Source organism: the organism of the source record quoted next, unplaced genomic scaffold (assembly GCF_019419815.1).
Source record: "Pyrus x bretschneideri cultivar Hongxiangsu unplaced genomic scaffold, Pyrus_bretschneideri_v1 Contig7, whole genome shotgun sequence".
NCBI classification, from domain to species: Eukaryota; Viridiplantae; Streptophyta; class Magnoliopsida; order Rosales; family Rosaceae; genus Pyrus; species Pyrus x bretschneideri.
The window spans coordinates 1,503,753-1,525,572 of NW_025999809.1; the positions used below are offsets into that span (position 1 = coordinate 1,503,753).

Consider the following 21,820-nt stretch of genomic DNA (forward strand, 5'->3'; position numbering starts at 1 on the left):
TCCCTCCTTTTCCCAAACTTATTCACCTTTAGTGTAATTAGAGTAATGTTACGCAGACTAAATTTGCAAACTAAATTATGTGTCACTAATGAGCAATAAGCACGTCAATCTAAAATTAAGTAATAATCCAATCATCAACTTCTATGTCATTCAGTTTACAAAATTTAATTTACAAATTTAGTCTCCATAGCACTACCCACGTAATTAAATTGAAAATAGATAGGGTGTTAGGTTTTTATCAACGCCCGATGTTCGAAACTCTCGCATCCCCTAAATGATTGTAATAATTAGAATCATTTCCTCTCCCCTTAATAATAATAATTAAAAAAATAAAACAGTTATCAAACAGAGCTTAATTAATTTAGATAAATTGGTTATACTTCATGTCAATTGGTCTAATCAAAACCCTAACTGACATTGTTTTACAGTTACTTCACATGCCTTGGTATTCGTTGTCTGGTAAGTAAGTTATTAACATTTGTTATTATGTATGAATCCCCACATTGGAAAAAAGAGGGACCTAGGATGTGCTTGTAAGAGCAAGTTGGATTACTCTCTATATTATAAGCACATACAAGGTGACATGCCTTGATCCCGATGTTTGAAAGACAATGGGATGGCCACGTGCTGGCCGACACCAGAGGGTGACACAAGCCATTTAATTAATGCATATGCCGAGAACATGTAAAATATGCATATAAATTTCGTGCTGTAACCACGCGAGGTAAAATCAAAATACACACCTTAACGAAATAATAATAATAATAATAATAATAATAATAATAATAATAATAATAATAATAATAAGGTACTGATTACTGATAGAAGGAAAATATTCAACTGCAAACATTTAAAAAGTGATAATGCATGGACATGTTCAGAGCATACTACCAATTCAAAATACAAACGGAAGGGATATTAAAAAGTGCGATTACTAGAGATGTCCTATGTAGAGGGGAGGACACAAAGTCACTGATATGGGAATGCCTCGTAACTCGGCTAGTGTGCCGCATTCCTAGATCCTGAAGGGGGCGCAAAACAAAACATGAGTGGACCAAGTTTAATATAAATAATACTAAAATCAATTACCCTTCAAACGTACTAACTCCCAGCTTTAGAAAACTCATATAGCATAATAAGTAATAGGTTTTCCAGAAACCCTAGCATGCCATAAAACCTTCATAAAACATATATCATATATAGTGTGCTTAGTAATGGTATCATAAACTCCCAAAGGCACATCCATCGCCTGCTTGGAGGCACATACATAGCCCGTCTGAAGGCACATTCATCACTCGCCCAAAGGCACATTGTATGAATACCTACTAAGTAAGCATATAAAATCATGAACATAATCTATTCAAAATATATATCATTGGAGCTCAATAGCTAAAACACCATTTCATAAATCCATGTTCATAAATATTTTAGTAAATGTAAATTTGATAAAGCATGATATTTCATAAAGTGTAAATCTGATAACTCATAAACTTTTCATAAAACAGAGTCATAAAATCATGCTTTTCATGTATGCATTTCTAGTAATAAAATCATGCATTTTAGAAAGGGTCCACTCACAGTTACTCCATTACCAAAGTGCCATTCAACAATAAGGAAGACAAGATCATCTTTAATGACGCACCTAAGCACAAAAAGGACTAATTAGTAAACTTTAACAAGAAGATTGAACTTGAGTTCCCCCATACGCCGCCACACGGCGACGGCCCAGAAGACCATGAGCCATTGCACGTTCCAAGTTAGGTTGCCGGAAAAGTGACTGGCCGACGGTAGAGCATAATACCTCCGACGAGGTGCATGTGCTCCACTTGCAGCCTCACGCACTCGCGAGTGTGCCTTACTCGCGAGGCCTAAAACTTCTAGGCTCAACTTCCCGAGCTCTATTTGAGCTCGTTTCTCAACCATTTTCAATGTTTCAAAAGCCAAAATGAAGCTTGACACGAAAAGTGGTTGTCCTCATCGAAAATTTGGGGAAGTTTTCCCTATGAGTTTCCTACATCCAAAAGTTACCAAAACTTTTTAAAACTACTCCCAAACATACACCAAAATACGACCCAAGTTTTGGCCTATGTTTGAGGCTTACCTTCACCGGAAAAAGGCGAGAACTTACCAAAGAGATTTCATGAACAGTGGCAGTGCAAAGAAAATAGAGAGCTTGGGGGGTCTTCCTTCGTTTCTGGTTTCACAAGTGTGATGGTGAGGGTGGTTGTTGTCGTTGTTGTTGCTGTTGTCTGTGCGTGTGCCCTCAGGGAGGGCTAGTTTCAAAGAGAGCAGAGAGAGTTGAGAGAGAGATAAGATAATAGAGTTTAGAAAGAGAAGTGACAGAAAAATAGGAAGGGGGTCACACGGGAAAAAGGGTGGGCCAGAAGACAAGGGTATAGAAATGGGTCCTAGTGGCTCACAAATAAGACCACTAAAGACGAAACATGAAATATCTTCCAAACGTGAAATTACCGAAATACCCTCGATGTTTCGAAAATCGTAAAAATTTCATTCTAGCTCCAAATTCAAATTTCTTTGAGTACAAAAAGAATAAACTACGAAAATTAGTCATACGCGTCATGACGATATGGTCAACGAAAGTCAACGTTCATGCTACGAGGGTAATTTGGCAAATTCACACATTTAATAATATAAATACTTAAAAATTAAGCATGGGGTATCACAATCTACCCCCTTAAGAGAATTTTGTCCCTAAAATTTACTGCCTTAAGTAAACAGGTACGGATATTGATTTCTCATCAGTTCTTCTATTTCCCATGTCGCTTCCTCAATTGCTTGGTTCCTCCATAACACCTTTACCAACGGAATGCCATTATTTCTCAACACTTTATCCTGTCGGTCGATGATTACCACGGGCTCCTCAAAATAACTCATGTCCTAACTCACTTCTAACGATTGCGGTTGCAAAACATGAGATAGATCCGGTACGTACTTCCGTTACATGGAAACATGAAACACATTATGTATTTGCAACAATTCGGGTGGTAACTCCAATGTATAAGCAACATTGCCAATTCTCTCTATGATTCTGTAGGGGCCAACATGTCGAGGACTCAACTTTTCTCGCTTACTAAAGCGGACCACACCCTTCCAGGGGGACAATTTCAGAAATACAAGGTCACCAATTTCATACTCACGATCCTTAGAATTCGTTTAGCGATACTCTTGCATTAGCGGTGTCGACATTTTCTGGCCCCACCAAAACTCGTTCACCAACCTCAGTCTAACACAGTGGTGTCCTACACGGCCTTTCACACAGTGCTTCAAATGTGTCATACCGATGCTTAAGTGATAACTGTTATTATGTAATGAACCATCCCGAATTTTATGAAACACAGAATGTCAATAGCAATTTTGTAATTTCACTTTGGTTGGGATATTTGTAATTTCTCAGCCCACTTTCTCTTTTTCCCTCATTTTCTCTCCTTTTTTCTTCCCGTGAACCTCATCTCTCTCTCTCTTTTCTTTTCTCTCTCTCTCTTACCTTTGCATTATCCTCTCATCCTCGAGGCAGTGACTTTCACAAACAAACAACGCTAATGCCACCCTTTGAATGTCACGATCGCAAACCTTGGGCCAAGGTCCTAGAAACTCGACAGTGGCAGAGACCACGGTTCACCTTCCTCCTCGACGAACCCATGGTGATTTCTCGCCACCCCTGACGTAAGTAAGTCCCTAGAACCTCTTGGGTTATGTTTTAGGGTTAGATTAAGGTAGGTTTTAAGTCGTTTTCACTTGTTAGATGTAGAAACGGTGCGGGCAGCCTAAACGCAGTTTCCAGTAAGGGATATCGTGACTTCCAAGCCATTTTTCGGCTAACTCCGGCCATGACACATCTCCAAATTGGTATGAACCCCTTCTTCTCTGTCTAAGCTTCATTTCCATAATTAGAAGATCGAAAATGGTGAAAAAATGAGCTGAACGGAACTCTAGAGCCTCTGCCTAGATTCCAACCAACCCACAGCCTGAAATCGGGTCTGCTCAACCCGTAACCCAAAACCCGATCCAAAACTGAATCCAACCCAACAACCAGGCCCAAGCCAGCTACCCGGCCCAACCGCAGCAACCTAAAACCATACCCGACCTAGACTCGACCCAACCTAGATCCGGCCCAACCCAGATTCAACCCGACCTGGACCCAATGGAGTATTCTGTTAGGGAATATTCTCTGGAATATTTTGAATATCCTTAGAATATTCTTGCATTAACTCTTTGTTGAGTTTTACGAAATTTGCCCAGGAACCTTCTTAGGGTAATTTGACGCTCTGATTTCAAATCTGCGCTTTTTTTTTTTTCCAAATTCAATTGTTTTTGTAGGGTTTTACTTATTTGGTCCATTTATGTGCTTAGGTGATACTGTGAGTGGACCCCTTCCAAAATGCATGATTTTATTACTAGAAATGCATACATGAAAAGCATGATTTTATGGCTATGTTTTATGAAACATTTATGAGTAAATCAGATTTAAACTTTATGAGATATCATACTTTATTGAATTTATGTTTACTGAGATATTTATGAATATGATTTATGATATGATGTTTGAGTTATTAAGTTTTGATGAGATATATTTTGGAAAGATTATGTTCATGATTTTCTATACTTAGTGGATATTCATACTATGTGCCTACGGGCGAAGATTTATAAATGCCTTCGGGCAGGTGATGTAGGGCATACGGACAAATGATTTATTTATGTCTTCAGGCGGGTGATGTAGGGCCTACCGGCAAATGATTTATGTACGCTTTCGGGCAGGTGATGTAGGGCCTTTAGGTGAAAGATTTATATATGCCTTCAGGCGTGCGATGTGGGGCCTTTAGGCAATTGTGATACCACTACTAAGCACTTTATATATGATATATGTTTTATGAAAGTTTTATGGCATGCTAGGGTTTTTGGAAAACTTATTAGTTATTATGCTATATGAGTTTCTAAAACTAGGGGTTACTACTTTGAAGAATAACTGTTTTAGTATTACTTATATATAAACTTGGTCCACTCATGTTTTGTTTTGCGCCCCCTCAGGGCTTAGAATCGAGGCGTACAATTTGTCGAACTATTAGATTGACCATCTATCTAGGCAATGTTGTACAATAGTTGAGTATCCATAACATCGTGGAATGCTTTCCAAAACCTAGAGGTGAATCTTTGATCTTTGTCTGAAATAATGGTAACGAGTACACTGTGAAGTTTGACAATATTCTTGATAAACAGCTATGCTAGCTTCTCCAATGTATAATTTTGTTGAACTGGTAAGAAATGAGCAATCTTAGTCAGCCTATCCACAATTATCCAAATGCCATCAAACCTTAACCGCATGCTCGGTAATCCAAATATAAAATTCATAGTGATCTCCTCCCACTTCCAAGCTGGTATAGGGAGATTCTGCATCAGCCCTTCTGGTCTCTGTTTGTCAACTTTCACTTGTTTGCAAATTATATATCTCTTCACATACTCCTCTACATCCCGTTTCATCTCATACCAATAATAGAACGGACGAATAATATGGTATAATTTAATACTACCCGGGTGCATCGCATAAGGCGAAATGTGAGCCTAATTAAGGATTTCCTTTTTCACGACTTCATTGTTTTTGGGCATGAATACTCTATTTCCCATCATCAAAGCTCCATCTCTTCAAATCCTCAGATCTCGTCTCAACCCATTCTGCACTTGTTCTTTTAGGTCTGCACACTGTTAATTGTGTTCCTGAGCTTTCTGAACCAGATCCACCAATACAGATCTAATTTGAAAGATAGCCAACAATGCTCCATGTGGATATGGAGCCAACGCAAAGTCAGTTCCTCTGAGAGAAAACAATAGTTGAACATGGATAACTCGAAGAGAGGCAAACTGTCCATAGAATTTCCGACTAAGAACGTTTGCTACGACATTTGCATGATCAAGATGATACTCAATAGTGCAATCATAGTCACTAATGAGTTCCATCCACCTTCTCTATCTCAAGTTCAACTCCTTCTAGGTGAAAACATATTTCATGCTCTTGTGATCTGTAAAGATGTGGCACTTCTCGCCGTAAAGGTAATGTCGCCAGATTTTCAAAGCAAAGAATACTGCTCCAAGTTCCAGATCATGGGTGGGGTAATTTTTCTCATGAGGTTTGAGTTTCCTGGAAGTATAGGCGATGACTTTCCCATGTTGCATTAGAACACAACCCAAGCCTGACAAGGATGCAACATTTTAAATTTCAAACTCACGGCCATCGTCTGGAAGAGCAAGGACAAGGGCATGAGTAAGACGATGTTTAAACTCCTGGAAGCTTTCGCAATTTTCTTCCTACTCGAACTTGACTCATTTTTTAGTAAACTTAGTAAGAGGCAAGGCAATCATTGAGAAATCCTGCACAAATAGTCAGTAATAACCAGCTAGACCAAGAAAACTCTATACTTCTTTAACAACCTTTGGTTGCTCCCATGCTGCAACTGCAGAAATCTTCTGAGGGTCCACGCAAACTCCCTCAGCAGAAACCATATGCCTGAGAAAACTAATCTGGTCCAACCAAAATTGACACTTACTAAACTTTGCATACAACCGGTGCTTTCTCAACTTCTCCAACACTAACTTCAAATGTTTCGTATGCTCGACATTACTCTTGGAATAAATCAATATGTCATCGATAAATACAATTTGAAAACTCTATTCATTAAGTCCATAAAGGCTGCAAATGCATTCATTAATCCAAAAGGCATGACACGAAACTCATAATGTCTATATTGAGTGCGAAAAGCGGTCTTCGACACATCTTCATTCTGGATTAGCAGCTGATGATAACCTGAATGAAGATCGATCTTTGAGAATACCTGAGCACCCCTCAATTGATCAAACAAGTCGTCAATACGAGGTAGGGGATAACGGTTCTCATCAACCCATCATTCTTCCTCATAAACAGTACAAGAGCATCCCAGGAAGACATACTGGGTTGGATATAGTCTTTATCCACAAGCTCCTAAAGTTGAATATTTAACTCCCTTAATTCAGCTGGTGACATTCGGTATGGTGCTAAAGAAATAAGATTAGTACCTGAAATTAAGTCGATGGTGAATTCAATTTCCCTTGCAGACGATAACTCTAAATCTTCAAGAAAGACATCAGTGAATTCATTCACCACTGGCACATCCCCAACACACAGGGAAGGTTGACCATGCGAGACCACATGAGCCAAGTATCCAACATAACCCTTCTGTAACAACTTCTTTGTCCTGATGGAAGAAATAATACTATTTTACACTCAGCCTAAAATGTGATTGCTAGTTGTCCAGGCCGATCAAATGTCACAAGCTTCTATCTACAACTGATATGTGCATCGTGCTTAGATAGCCAATCCATTCCTAAAATGATATCAGACTCAACCAACTTAAAAGGAACCAAATTTGCCTCCAAAATTTCTCCCTCAACAATAATTAGGCAATCCCTAAATTCCCATTGTGCACAAAGTAAATCCCCATGGGTAATTGTATAAATATATCATAATTAAGCGGTGAAGATTGCGGGTTCACAACCCATGCAAATTGTGGAGATATGAATGAATATGTAGCACCCGGATCAATCAACACATGAGCCCAACGATCAAAAGCAAGTAACGTACAAGTGATTACTCTGGCATCCTGCTCTGCTTCCCGCTGCGTCATGGCATTGACACGTCCGTGAGCCTGTCGTTCCAAACCACTACTACGACCTCTAAGTACCCGAGTTACTACTTCTACCATAACCTGAACCAGAAATAGAACTTTCTGTTGGTCGTCTAGTAGGACAATTTCGGGTATAGTGTCCAGTGCCACCACAACTCAAACACGAGCCTATAACTGCAACGCATTTTCGCAAATGTCGCCTACGACAATGCGTACAATTTGAGATTGCTGGAGTAAAATGACTGGAAGTCTGTCTTGACATCTCATTGCCAGATCCCTTATTGGAAGATCTCGAACCCTGACCATGGCATTTGAATGAAAATGAGTGTCAAGGGCCGAAAGAAGAAGAAGAAGCAAAAAGCTTTCTCATGCTCCGAGATCGAAAACTTCGACCATGCTGAAACTGATTTCAAGGTGGATTCTAGGCAACTCGATTTCAACCTGACTGTTCAATCCTCAAAGCTGCCCGAATCATATCTTCATATGATGCATAAGTTTGTGGTGCCATAAGTTTGTGGATGTCACCATTCAGAACAATTTCGAGTTGAGACATCATCTCACGTGTGTTCCTAAAGACTGTGAGGTAATGTCTCGCCAATTGTCGAAAAGTACTATCCAGCTCAATAATCGACAAGTTACACTGGCGAAATTCTAAGAATTCATGTCTCTTTCTTAACTTGTATTACAGGCTCAAAAAGTGTTTCCCAAGTTTCCTGAAAACAGGCTAAGTCATCATCGAGTTAAGTGGCCGAGAGTCCTTCACTGATTTCCACCAAAATCTTGCATTACCCTGGAAAAAGTAACTTGCCGTATTCACCCACTCAGCTGCTGGGCAAGACATACTTTCCAGAGTGTCCTTCATCTTCTCAAGCCAATCCTCGGCCACCTCACAAGCACCAACAACATTCAAATCAGTAACACCATGAATCCAAGCAATTTCCATGTAAGTACGACTCTGCTCACTATTCCTAGGGAAAGCATGTCGCAGAGCGGATGTCAATTGCTAAATTCCACCCATCAAAGCAGTACAAGGCCAACGAGGCACATTCCCACCATGAGTATCCATGATTCTAATAAAAGGCAAAACAAGGTTTAGAAAGACGAAAGATTTCGTGATTGTGCAAGAAGAATTATGACTACCAAGTGGAATAGAATGAAATCCTAAGTATGCTATGATATTAATTTAACACACCTCGATCCTAGTGTTCGAATGACAACGGGATAACCACGTGCTAGCTGACACACGAGGATGACGCAAGTCATTTAATTAATGCATATGCCGAGAACATGTAAAACATGCATACAAATTTTGCGTCGTAACCACGCAAGGTAAAATCAAAATACACACCTTAATGAAATAATAATAATAAGGTACTGATCACTGATAGAAGGAAAATATTCAACTATGAATATTTAAAAAGAGATAATGTATGGACTTCAGAGCATACTACTAATTCGAAATACAAGCGGAAAGGATGTGAAAAAGTGCGATTACTAAGGATGTCCTACGAAGATGAAACGACACAAAGTCACTAATATGAGAATGCCTCGTAGCTCGGATCGTACGCCTCGTTCCTATGTCCTGAAGGGGGTGTAAAACAAAATATGAGTGGACCAAGTTTAATGTAAATAATACTAAAATCAATTACCTTTTAAACGTACTAACCCCCAGTTTTAGAAAACTCATGTAGCATAATAAGTAGTAGGTTTTCCGAAAACCTTAGCATGCCATAAAAACATCGTAAAACATATATCATATATAGTGTGCTTAGTAGTGGTATCATAATCGCCCGCCCGAAGGCACATACATCGCCCACCCGAAGGCACATACATCGCCCGCCTGAAGGCACATTCATCACTTGCAAAATGGCAAATTGTATGAATACCTACTAAGTAAGCACAGAAAATCATAAACATAATCTATTCAAAATATATATCATCGGAGCTCAATAACTTAAACACCATATCACAAATCCATGTTCATAAATATTTCAGTAAACGTAAATTCAATAAAGCATGATATTTCATAAAGCATAAATCCGATAACTCATAAACGTTTCATAAAACGTAGTCATAAAATCATGCTTTTCATGTATGCATTTCTAGTAATAAAAGCATGCATTTTAGAAGGGGTCAACTCCCAGTAACTCCGTTACTAAAGTGCCGTTAAATAATAGGGAGGACGGGATCACCTCTAATGACGCACTTAAGCACAAAAGAAGACTAATTAGTAAACCCTAACAAGATGATTAAATTTGGGAAAATGAACATTGTATTCGGATTCAAATGTCAAAAAACCTAAGGAGGGGGACCTCGAGTTCCCCCACGTGTTGTCGCACGCACCGCCACGGGGTGGTGACCCGAAAAGCCATGCACCGAGTTAGGTCACCGGAAAGTTAGCCGGAATAGTCGTTGGTGCCGTTGTCCACGTCTACGGAGCACACGTGCACCATACCTCTGGAAAGGCTTATGGGCTCCAGGTGCAGCATCACGCTCCAGAGAGTGCAGGTTGCCTGCTTTCTTCACGAGGCCTGAAACTGGCTGGTTTCTGGGCTCGATTTCCCGAGCTTCGTTCGAGCACGTTTCTCAACCATTTTGTATTTTTCAAAAGCCAAAATGAAGCTTGACACAAGGAGAAGAGATTCGTACCAATTTGGGACATAGTGGTGGCTGGAGTTGGCCAAAAAATGGCTGCAAAATGGCTGTCTTCGTCGAAAAGCTGATGGAAGTTTGCCCCATAAGTGTGCTCCGTCCAAAGTTACCAAAACTTCTTAAAACTAGTCCCAAACATACACCAAGACACGATCTACAAGTTTTAGACTAAGTTTGAGGCTTACCTTTGCCGGAAAAATGAGAGAACTCATTGGAGATATTTCATGAACAGTGACGGTGCAGAGAAAAAAGAGAGAGTTTGGGGGGTTATTTTTGTTTGTGTTCACAAGGGTGATGGTGGGGTTGTTATTGTCGTTGTTGTTGTTGTTGTTTGTGTGTGTCCCCTTGAGGAGGGCTGGTTTCAGAGAGAGTTTAGAGAGAGATAAAAGTGACAAAAAAAATAGGAAGAGGGGTCACACGGGAAAAAAGGAGGGTCGAGGGGCAAGGGTATAGAAGTGGGTCCCAGTGGCTCACACATGAAGACCACTAAAGAAGAAACATGAAATAGCTTCTAAACGTGAAATTACTGTAATACCCTCGACATTTTGAAAATCGTAAAACCTTTGTTCTTGCTCCAAATTCCAATTTTCTCGTGCCCAAATGTTCATGGCGTCAAGTAGAAAAAAAAATAAATTAAGAAAATTAGTCATACGCGCCACGACAAGATGGTCAATGAAAGTCAACGTTCATGTTACAAGGGCAATTTGGTAAATTCAATGACAAATACTTAAAAATTTAAGGACAGGGTATCACTTTTCCCCGATGTGGGATTCATACTCTTAACAGTTTTCAAAAGGTTTCTTTCTAACACATTTATAGAGTTTAACCTGATGGAAGATGTGCTTGCTAAGTCAAGGACAAGAAGTTCTCCGAGATCCATGAACTTTGGCGACTGTTTTTTATTTTTTTTTATTTTTTTTAATGTGTTGTGTGTTTTTAGTTAAGCTTTAATTAAACCTCTGTTTACTGATGAACATCCAATTTTTGATTGAGCTTTTATGGGAATTGCCAATGTGGGATTTTGCTATCTGAGTTGTAACTAGAAGTTTTAATTAACATAAAACTGAATGGTAGCAACCATTTGACTTTGTTCGAAAGAAACTTATATTCTATGGCCATTTGGGTGTCAGCTGCGATATTCGAAGTCAACAGGGCCTACACAACAACCAGGTTACACCAATTTAAACTGACAAAAAATGAGATAATAATGTATATTAAGTTTACATTTTTCTTTCCGTTTCACATTTAATTAGACTAACATGTCACAACAATTTAAACTAACAGACAACGAGTGATATTAAGATTAAGGTTTTTTAGCCAAAATAGTCATTGAGATTTGCATAACTCCTCACTTTGATCCCTGAGATTTGAAATTAATAGAAGTGGCCCCTGAGATTGTTCATCATCACTCATTTTGGTCATTCTGTGAAGAATTATGTTAAATAAGGATCAAAGTGATAAAAATACCCTCAATTTAACAAACAAAAGGCCAAAATGATTTGACAAAAAATTAAGGGTATTTTAGTCATTTTATTCTTATTTAATGAAGATTTTTCATGGAGTGATCAAAATGATTGATAATGGACAATTTCAAAGCCACTTCTATTGATTTCAAATCTCAAGGACCAAAGTAAGGAGTTATGCAAATCTCATATACCATTTTGGCTAAAAAGCCTAAGATTAAATCTACCCTAAATAAACTATATATTATTTAGAATGGACAATTTGTTAGTTAGTTAGAATGTAGTGGTGTTATTGTTATTGGTGGTGATACTTGTATATATACATGTTGTAAGATTATTTTTCATTATGGTATTAACTGCCTTCTGTCTCACAACCTGATCCAAACACGCTTCACTGCCTGTGATATTTTTCCCTCCTTTTTCCCGATTGCAATCGCGATCTCCAAACCCTAGCCTTGCGCATCAATGGCGGCTCCTACTTCCTCCTCCTCTGATTCTACCGCTCGTGTTCATCAACCTCCTCCGATGACTTTCTCTGTCACAATCACCCATCTGGCGACCTCCATCAAGATTCAAACATTGGATCGCTGATCCCAATTAAGCTCACCACCACAAACTATCTCACCTGGAGTGCTCTGTTTGCTCCAATTTTTTGTGGCTACAATCTCACCCGCATCGTTGATGGATCAGCACCTCCATCGCCTCAAATGCTACTGGATGATTCTGGTAATCGCACCTAGCTCATAAATCCAAAGTATGTTTCTTGGTACGAGAATGACCAAAATATACTCATCTGGATCAATTTTACACTGTCTGAAATCCTAATTCCTTACATTGTTATAGTTACCTCTTCTCGAGAACTTTGGGCAAAATTGGAATCAAGATTGGCTGCTGCATCTCAATCTCACATCCATGATCTCATATCTCATTTGCGTAACATTACCAAAGGTGAATCCACAACCGCTCAATTTTCCAACAAATTGAGGAAATTGCAAATGCCCTTGCGAGCGCTGGAGCTCCGGTGGATGATTTCGAGCTCATTTATGTCACACTTCATGGATTGCCATCATAGTATGACTCATTCGTCGATGCTATTCAATTTCGCATCAGATCGACTATGATTGATGAATTACATGGCCTTCTTATGAGCAAAGAAATTCAGTTGAAAAATCGCAAGAAATTGCCTCCCATTGTTCCTTTTCAAGCGTTTAATTCTTCTACATGTCTTCTTCCCACGTCACTATGCCTCCTCAGGTTTACAATGCTCGAAATAATTCCTCACATAATTTTTCCCAATGACGCTCTCAAAATTACTCTCAACATCGGGGCAATTCTTCAAACCCTAGAAATTTTCAAGGCATGGGTAATTTCAAAGGCAACTCTCAACGCAACAGTTATTAGCAGAACAATCAATGTCTTCCTCGTGGTGGTCGTTCTTTCTCAAATTTCTCTAGCCAAAAAGCTCCTTGTCAAATCTGCCACCAATATGATCATGAAGCTATTGACTGTCCACAAAGAATAAATCCAAGCTACATTCGCACTTCCTCTCATTCTGCCATGGTAGCTAACATTGGATCTTCTTCCTCTACCCCTATTTGGCTTGTCAATTCTAGCGCCAATTCACATATGACCAATAGCTACACAAATCTTCAAAATCCTAAGGCTTATCATGGTCCTGAACAAGTCTATATTGGTGATGGCAAAGGTTTGCCCATTTATCACTCTAGTTCTTCTACCTTAAATACTAGTAATCATTGTTTTCAGTTGAAAAATGTTCTTCATGTGCCTGATTTAAAGAAAAACTTGCTATCTGTAAATAAATTTCTTCTTAACAACTGGTGTTCCTTTTCACTTCACTATGAAGGATATTTCTTCGGGGAAGATGTTTTTTAGTGGACCAATTCGTGATGGCTTCTATCCATTTCATGCATCATTTATTATTACTGGTAATCAAAAATTGTTTGCTGCTGCTACAAAAGCTTCCAATGATCTTTGGCACAAAAGACTTAGCCATCCCTTTGCTAAAATCCTAAATAATTTGGTCTCAAATTCATGTATTTCTGTTTCTAATACTATGAATAACACTTTCTGTTCAGATTGTGCTGCAAGCAAAAGCTCTAAGCTTCTTTTTGTATCTGTCTCTTGTACTACAAGAAAGCCATTAGAGTTTCTTCACACAGATGTATGGGGACTAGCTCATGTTGCTTTTGTACATGGGTTTCAAAACTATGTGATATTTGTTGATGACTATACCAAGTACTCTTGGTTTTATCCATTGCAGTCTAAATATGATGTATTCTATACATTTGTTTAATTCAAAGCTATTATTGAAAATCAGTTGGGTACCAAAGTTATTTTTATTCGTTCAGACTCTAGTGGTGAATTCTTGAGCTCAAAGGTTTCTCAGTTTTTACTTCATCATGGTATTACACATCAACTCAGCTGCCCTCACACTCCAAAGCAAAATGGGTGTGTTGAGCGCAAGCATAGACACCTTGTTGACGGTTTCAAAGGTTCCACACAAGTATTGGGTTCATGTTTTCTCCACAGCCATTTACCTTATCAACTGCAACAAAAGTATCTCCTTGGGAATCTTTATGCAAGAAAGCTCTGGAGTATACTTTTCTCAAAGTCTTTGGTTGTAGCTGTTTTCCTTGATTAAAGCCTTACACTACTTCCAAGTTAGAACCAAAAAGCAAATACTGTGTTTTCTTGGGGTACAGTTTATATCACAAAGGGTATAAGTGTCTGGATCTTCTCTCCCAAATACTCTATATTTCCCGGCATGTTACATTTGATAAGAGCAATTTCCCTTTTCATAAACCATCACCTTCATTTTCCTCTCAACTTCTCTCTTTTTCATCATCACGAACTATCTCATCCAATCTCACATTTACTTTAGCTCACCCTTCTCTGCCACCATTAAACACCACACCTTATCTTCAAACCTCATCTTCTATCTCTTATTTACCGAATACTTCTTCATCTTTTTCTTCTCCACCATTGCCACCATTTACTACCAATATTCACCCAATGCAAACTCGATCCAAACTTGGAATATTCAAACCTAATTACATGCCACCAAACATCATATTCCCTCTCATCTCAATGTTGATTTTGTTCCTTCTACTTATCATCAAGCATCCAAATATGCTCACTGGAGGAAAGTCATGGAAGAAGAATTCAATGTTCTTCTCAACATTGGTACATGGTCCTTGATTCCCTCTTCTCCTTCTCATAACCTAGTAGGCTCCAAATGGGTATTTAGAATCAAGCGCAAGCCTGATGGTTCTATAGACAGGTACAACACACGGTTTGTTGCCAAGAGATTTCATCAACAATAAGGGTTAGATTACACTGAGACCTTCAGTCCCATTGCAAAACCTGTCACCATTCGACTTTTACTTATCTTGGTTGCTCAATATGATTGGTTTCTCAACCAACTTGATGTAAGCAATGTTTTTCTACACGGTACTCTCACATAATCTGTCTTCACGCAACAACCTCCAGGATTTAAGGACCCTACACAACCTAATTCCGTTTGATGGTTACATAAATCCTTGTATGGTCTCAAACAAGCTCATATAGCTTGGTATGAAAAGATAAATGGTGCATTACTTTCCTTGGGATTTGTTAGATCACAATCAGACCATTCCTTATTTGTCAAGAAAGATCCTCACTTGGTGTCCATTGTTGTCTATGTTGATGACATACTTGTCACTAGCCCTTCTTCTCAAGCTTGCAAGCATGTTATTGGTCAGTTGAGTGCTCTATTTCCAATCAAGGATCTTGGTCCCTTACACTACTTCCTTGTCATTGAGGTTAAGAGATCTTCCAAGGGCATTTTCATTTCTTAGACAAAATATATTTTGGATCTATTGCACAAGGCCAAAATGGAAGGTGCCAAACCGTGTGTTACCCCACTTAGTACATCCAAGCTTGATCATTCTTCTCCTTTCTTGGATAACCCCACTGAATATCGATCACTTGTTAGCACACTCCAATATCTCGCATAGACTCGGCCAGATCTTTCATTTGCAGTGAACCTTGTTTGTCAATTTATGCATTGTTCTCGAGTCTCTCATCTTTAAGCAGTCAAGAGAATTTTGAGGTATCTCAAAGGTTCAATTGAATGTGGTCTCTGGATTTCTAAAAGCTTTTCAACATCAAGTATTAATGCCTATTCTGATGCTGATTGGGCCGGCTGTGCTATTGAGCGCAAGTCCACTAGTGGTTTTTGTGTGTTTACGGGCAACTCCATTCTCAATTAAAGTGCTAAGAAGCAATCCACAATGGCAAGATATTCCACAGAGGCTGAATATAGGTCCTTGGCTAACACTGCTGCAGAACTAACTTGGATTTGCCAACTTCTTATTGACATTGGTTTTCAATTACCTTGTAAACCAAAGTTGTGGCGTGATAATATCTCAGCTATCTTTCTAGCCAAGAATCATATTTTCCATGCTTGCACTAAGCATGTTGAAATAGACTATCACTACATTCAGGAAAAAGTTTTGGCACATGAACTTTCTCTGCATTTTGTTTGTTCACAGGATCAAGTGGCTGACATTTGTACCAAAGCTCTGTCCAAGTCCAGATTTCTATTTCTCAGGGCCAAACTTGCTCTTCGTTATCTTCAGATCAGTTTGAAGGGGGATATTGTGGGTACAAACGTAAATGCAGATGTAAAAGATCTTACTTAGATATTTGACAGTTAGTTAGTTAGTTAGTTAGAATATAGTGGTACTATTGTTATTAGTGGTGATACTTGTATATTTACATGTTGTAAGATTATTTTCTAATCAATGAAAATATTATTTCTCATTAGTTATTACATGTGGGCATGTTAGATACAGACTTAATAAATAGTAAACCGTGCTTAGAAATTGTAAGTAATTTATATAATTATGTTCATTTAATTTGCAGTTGTATTTTCACAATAAGAAGTACGCATCAATGAGAGCCTTGTTTGACATAATGTAAAAAGAGAAGAGCTTTTGTGGAGAACTAACGATTGTGCCTCTCTTGGCTTAGGGTTGGGTACTATGGAGTTATAAATTAACCACATTCAATATGAGAAGGTGACACGCCCGACCCTGATATCCTCTAAATACCAAGGTAGGCACGTGTTGGCCGACACCCGAAGATGACGAAGCCATACTAACATGCAAGAGAGCAATGAAGAAAGAACGAACATAAATAAAACTCGTAAATTTAACTATAATGAATATGCAATTGTGGAACATGTTCATAGCATACAACTAATCCAGAACACTGTAGAACTAATATTATAAAAATATACGAACAAAGGAATGGGTCCTACACCTAGAGGACTCGAAGATACCGATGTGGGAGTGCCTTGACGCTGGGATTGTAGGCCTCAATTCTAAGTCCTGAGGGGGCGTAAAACAAAACATGAGTGGACCAAGTTTATATATAAGTAATGCTAAAACAATTATTTATCAACGTACTAACCCCCAGCTTTAGAAAACTCATATAGCATAAGTAGTAATAGGTTTTCCAAAAACCCTACCATGCCATAAAACCTTCATAAAACATATATCATATATAGCGTGCTTAATAGTGGTATCACAATCGCCATAAGGCGCTACATCGCCCGCCCGAAGGTCATATAAGTATCATTCGCCTGTAGGCACGCACTATAAATAACCACTAAGTAAGCACATAAAATCATGAACATAATCTTTCCAAAATATATCTCATCGAAGCTCAATAGCTCAAATATCATATCAATAAATCCATGTTCATAAATATCATAAACATAAATTCGATAAAGCATGATATTTCATAAAGCGTAAAATCTGATTTACTCATAAATGTTTCATAAAACGTAGTCATAAAATCATGTTTTTCATGTATGCATTTCTAGTAATAAAATCATGCATTTTGGAAGGGGTCCACTCACAGATACTCCGTCGTCGAAGAGTAATGCAATCTAAAGAAGACGGAAACGCCACTAACAAATGTAACTAAGCACATAAAGGGACCAATTAATAAAACTCTACTAAAATGATTGAATTTGAGAAAACGGAGGGCATATTTGGAATCAGGGCATCGAATTACCCTAAGAGAGGTCCCAGGCAAATTTCGTCAAAGTCAACACAGGAATATTCCATCCGGGTTGGGTCGGATCCAGTTCAAATTTGGGTCGGGTCAAAATTGGGTTTGGACCAGGTAGTTGGGTTAGGCTGGCTACGGATTGGGTTATGGGTTTGTGGGTTGGGTCGACCCGGTTTCAGGCTGGTTTCCACGAAGAAGAAAGTCGGAGCTTTCCAAGCTCTGTTCAACCCCAAATCTTAACTAAAACTAGTCATACAATATACCAAATTAAAGCCCAAGGAACAATGAAGAATATTATACCTATCTCGTGGCTAGAGTTAGCCAAAAAGCAGCCTGTAAGTTTCGGGTTCTCACCAGAATCTAGGGAAGTATCCTCGAACTGGTTTTTCGTTTCGACGTCCAAAACATGCACGAATGAGTTAGTCTTCAACAAGAGACGAGGGAAAGACTATTCAAAGGGTGTTTAGAACCTTACCCTCGTGTGGGAAGTCGAGAAACTCGTCAGAGACGATAATGAAAAGTAGGGTAGCCGTTGTCGAAGCATCGGGACTCCACGGTCGTGGCCTAGGTTCAAGGTCATGTCTGGGAAGGTCATAAGGTGGTGGTCGTTGTTGTTGTATGTGTGTATGCATATGTGTGTGGTGCTCGAGGGAGGAGAGGGTGCAAAAAGGGAGCTGAGAGAAAAGAAAAGAGAGAGATGAGGGAAGTCACAGGGAGTGGGATAGGGGAAGAGGGAGTGGGCCGGGGGACAAAGCCAAAAGGATGGGCCCCATTGGCACACCAAATAAGACCAAAAAGCAACCATGATAAAATATCTCCCAACCAAATTGAAATTACAAAATTGCCCTCGACATTTCGTAAAAAAATCCATGACGGGTCGTTACATAAGGACATGTGGAAAATATGCTCAATACGACGATTTTACTTTTGACATCGTGAGTAGACCAAATAATTACCCTAAGTGAATAAGACGTAGTCTACCATAAGATATTGAGATTTTATGCCACTAATAGACCATGGGCTCTCTGGACCACCTGTTATGTTATTGGGCCATACCCAGCCTAGTGGCGGCAGGGCACCAACTTTTTGGAGTCTTTCCTAAGATGTTTGGCGTTTTTGCTCTCTTACTAACAGAGGCCTTCAAGACTACTAGCTGGCAGGTCTGCGGCGAATGACTTGCATGATCAAGGATTGCCTAGTATGCTCTGCAGCCTCCCCTCCCAGGAGTAAACGTCACTTACTAAAAACTCTCTCAAGTTCTTTTTTTCTCTCTACTTCTTTTCTAACTTAGGCATCAGAGACCTTTTTTAGCGGACTTTCCCAAACCCTAAACAAAATTCGCATACACATATAGACACCTTTTATTTGTAGGCCAAGAAGAATACACAACCCTCTAATTGAGTTTTCAGGCATAATAGCCATTGATAATTAATATTTTGACCCAAATTTAAACAACCCATAATTAGTTATTAAGATCATAAACTATATTGGCCCAAATTTACCGAAGAGAGATGCTACTAGCACTCTAAAAAATTATTGTGCACTTCAATTTTTTATATTTAAAAACAAACACACTTACAAAGGGGTGCAAAATAACTTTCATTTTGATCTGAATTAAAAAATACTTAAGCATATGGAGATGCAGGGGATCGAACCCTGTACCTCCCGCATGCAAAGCGGGCGCTCTACCATTTGAGCTACATCCCCTTTTGGCTGAAGCATACCGGACATTATACTTGGTGGTGAATCAATCGGTGAATCAATCAAATCTCAGAGCCACACCTACATCCTTAGGACCCAAACACCCAAAAGGACAGACAAGTCCGCTGGGATCTTTTAGCTGACGTTGCGGTATACCTTTAACAGTGAATTCGTTTGGCCAAGCCAACCGACGCTTGTAAATATCCTATATGTGGACCAGTTGTATTATGGAAGCTTTGGTCTTGTATACAGTTGATGCAGAAATTAATAATGCTACTCAGTAACACAGTCAAATGATATTTCTTTTCATTAGTAAGTTTGAGATTTTAGATTCAATTTTTACCACATACGAATTTGAATTATATTACTGTTAGCCGATTGTGAGGTTAAATTCACCATCTCCTTAATGTAGATAAGATTATTTGTTCAAAAACCAAAATAAAAAAAATAAAAAATAAAAACTACAAATTTGAATGTCCTACTTTTGAAAGAAAAACAAAACTAGCAGCAATTCATGCAAGATCACAAGTCATAAGTAATTCAGGACAAGATTAGTTTGTTTGTTTGATAGTCATCAATCATGAACTATAATTCATAATTAATTCAGGACAAGATTAGTCACTATGTTTGACAGTCATCAGTCATAAATTATATTATTATGGGTCCTATCTTTTTGGGTCCAAATTATGTGTCCTATCAATTGATCAACTTCAACCTTGCTCAATTCAAAATTGCGAAGTTGAAATGTGGAAACTATATTCTTTTTTCTTTTTTTTTTTCGAAAAATGTAAATGTGGGTTTTATCCCAAGAGAGGAGATGTATAAGGGATGCACTATGGATCAGAAGTAGAGGCTTCAAGAAAATCTGTGTGGAGGGAGTCTCTAAGCTTGTGATAGATTCAATCTTAGGGTCTTGCAGTGTTCCTTGACATTTAAATTAAGTTGATAATTGAAGATATCAAAGACTTAGCCGTCTCTTTTGATTCCGTTTTCTGGGAGCAAGTTTATAGAGAAGCACACTTCATGGTAGATGCTATTACTAGTACTGGCTTTCAATTTAACAACCTTCATGTTTCGGATAGAACGTTACCAAATGTTGTTTATAAAACTTATTTCTTTGATTTTATAAGGACTGGTTGTGACCGAGGTCACTCTATTTAATATATATTTTTTAATTTTTTTTTTTAAATTCTTAGATTTTATGTCAATAATATTTTACATCTCGTCCATTAAAGAATTTTCTGGTACAAAAATGTAAAATGTTTATTATGAAGCATTTTACATCTCTCATTAAAGATGCTCTTAGATGAGTTGAGTTGACTAGGTAACTTTTCAACGTAACCTAATAACACCGTCATGTAGTGTTACATATTAATTATAATTATTTTGAGTACAAAGATATATTTTACATTAAGCGGATGGGGAGTAGGCTGAACCACACAGTGGACAACCTAATTTGGTATCGAATTCGCCATCTACGAGATTCAAACGAAGCAAACCTAAGATCTCTCCCTTATAAGTAAAGAGGAATATCATCAGATCGTAGTGTTGAATGACTAATTATAATTATTATACCATGTATATGTATTAATATTATAACAAGGAGAAATGGTCAGGAGACACTCTCTGAAGGTGGTAGAGAGTCTCATTTTTTTAGAGAAATGCTAAGGTGATTGTCTCAAAAGTGAGACTTTCTCTGGACTCTCTGTCACCTCATGTTTTTTTGCACAATATTTTATAATGTTGACATGAAAATTAACATTAAACTGTAAGATGATAGAGAATTCATGAAAATTCTTACTTTAAAAAAACCCCTTAACATTTCTCTTTCTCTTATAACATGTCTATTTATTAATGTCAACACGTATTTATCAAACTCTATACACCCTGTTTTCGCCAAAATTGCGCTTATGCGACTTTTTTCGCCCTAAATACTATTGCACTTCCTCTCCATTTTTTTCTTTCTCAAATCATCATATCTTATACGCTATGAGAATGATATTGAAAAAAAATGCTGTTACTGTCACATACCGTTAAAATTTATTAATTAGGGATTAATCAATGTAAAGTTGAATGAAAGTGAACGTAGGTGCCAAATTGTAACACAGTTTGAAGTTTGTGTGGTTAATTTTAATTTTTTTTTAAATTTATATAGTAATTATTACACAACATCAAAACAAAATTCCGCTGTTATATTGCCAATTTCCCATTGAATTATACATGAATTAGTTTTGTTTGTTGGATACTCTTCAT

The 21,820-nt window shown here is 38.2% G+C and overlaps 1 non-coding gene across 1 annotated transcript; it reads right to left on the reverse strand.

Moving 5' to 3' along the window:
- Positions 1 to 19,500: 19,500 nt before the first annotated feature.
- TRNAA-UGC lies at positions 19,501 to 19,573 on the reverse strand. Its single transcript has one exon. It is a non-coding gene; the product is annotated as a tRNA-Ala (tRNA).
- Positions 19,574 to 21,820: the final 2,247 nt, after the last annotated feature.